The sequence below is a fragment of the Cetorhinus maximus genome, unplaced genomic scaffold (assembly GCF_964194155.1).
Source record: "Cetorhinus maximus unplaced genomic scaffold, sCetMax3.hap1.1 HAP1_SCAFFOLD_4359, whole genome shotgun sequence".
NCBI classification, from domain to species: domain Eukaryota; kingdom Metazoa; phylum Chordata; class Chondrichthyes; order Lamniformes; family Cetorhinidae; genus Cetorhinus; species Cetorhinus maximus.
In genome coordinates, this window is record NW_027600263.1 from 15001 (window position 1) to 16769 (window position 1769).

The window sequence follows — 1769 nt, forward strand, 5'->3', positions numbered from 1 at the left end:
GGGAGACCGGAACTGTGCACGGTGCTCCGAGTGTGGTCTAACCGAGGGGGATACGGAGACCGGAACTGTGCACGGTGCTCCGAGTGTGGTCTAACCGAGGGGTTACGGAGACGGGAACTGTGCACGGTGCTCCCAGTGTGGTCTAACCGAGGGGGATACGGAGACCGGAACTGTGCACGGTGCTCCGAGTGTGGACTAACCGAGGGGGATACGGAGACCGGAACTGTGCACGGTGCTCCGAGTGTTGTCTAACCAAGGGGGATACGGAGACCGGAACTGTGCACGGTGCTCCGAGTGTGGGCTAACCGAGTGGGGGATACGGAGACCGGAACTGTGCGCGGTGCTCCGAGTGTGGTCTAACGGAGGGGGATTCGGAGTCCGGAACTGTGCACGGTGCTCCGAGTGTGGTCTAACCGAGGGGGGACATGGAGACCGGAACTGTGTACGTTGCTCCGAGTGTGGTCTAACCGAGGGATACGGAGACCGGAACTGTGCACGGTGCTCCGAGTGTGGTCTAACCGAGGGGTGTACGGAGACCGGAACTGTGCACGGTGCTCCGAGTGTGGTCTAACCGAGGGGGATAGGGAGACCGGAACTGTGCACGGTGCTCCGAGTGTGGTCTAACCGAGGGATACAGAGACCGGAACTGTGCACGGTGCTCCGAGTGTGGTCTAACCGAGGGGGATACGGAGACCGGAACTGTGCACGGTACTCCCAGTGTGGTCTAACCGAGGGGGATACGGAGACCGGAACTGTGCACGGTGCTCCGAGTGTGGTCTAACCGAGGGGGATACGGAGACCGGAACTGTGCACGGTGCTCCGAGTGTGGTCTAACCGAGGGGGATACGGAGACCGGAACTGTGCACGTTGCTACGAGTGTGGTCTAACCGAGGGTATACGGAGACCGGAACTGTGCACGGTGCTCCGAGTGTGGTCTAACCGAGGGGGATACGGAGACCGGAACTGTGCACGGTGCTCCGAGTGTGGTCTAACCGAGGGGATACGGAGACCGGAACTGTGCACGGTGCTCCGAGTGTGGTCTAACCGAGGGGGATACGGAGACCGGAACTGTGCACGGTGCTCTGAGTGTGGTCTAACCGAGAGGGATACGGAGACCGGAACTGTGCACGGTGCTCCGAGTGTTGTCTAACGGAGGGGGATACGGAGACCGGAACTGTGCACGGTGCTCCGAGTGTGGTCTAACCGAGGGTATACGGAGACCGGAACTGTGCACGGTGCTCCGAGTGTGGTCTAACCGAGGGATACGGAGACCGGAACTGTGCACGGTGCTCCGAGTGTGGTCTAACCGAGGGATACAGAGACCGGAACTGTGCACGGTGCTCCGAGTGTGGTCTAACCGAGGGGGATACGGAGACCGGAACTGTGCACGGTACTCCCAGTGTGGTCTAACCGAGGGGGATACGGAGACCGGAACTGTGCACGGTGCTCCGAGTGTGGTCTAACCGAGGGTATACGGAGACCGGAACTGTGCACGGTGCTCCGAGTGTGGTCTAACCGAGGGATACGGAGACCGGAACTGTGCACGGTGCTCCGAGTGTGGTCTAACCGAGGGGGATACGGAGACCGGAACTGGATGGTTCTCTGGTCAGGTTCCTTTCTCCCTCGTGGGGTCACATTGCCCTCCGGTGATTGGTTGAAAATGGGCTAGTATTTGCAGGATAGCCTCACCTCACTGAGCCTCTCAAAGGCCTCGGTTGCTTTTTGCTCTTCCTGTGACCCCGGCAATGACCTCTTCAGAATGTTCTGGA

The 1769-nt window shown here is 60.2% G+C and overlaps 1 protein-coding gene across 1 annotated transcript in view; it reads right to left on the reverse strand.

Moving 5' to 3' along the window:
• Positions 1 to 1757, reverse strand: part of LOC144678474 (rho guanine nucleotide exchange factor 19-like) — an 11984-nt gene extending 10227 nt beyond the window's left edge. Inside the window, exon 1 of the mRNA XM_078538242.1 lies at positions 1690 to 1757. The gene's annotated coding sequence lies outside the window, so the exon portion shown is untranslated. The remainder of the gene's footprint in view (positions 1 to 1689) is intronic.
• Positions 1758 to 1769: the final 12 nt, after the last annotated feature.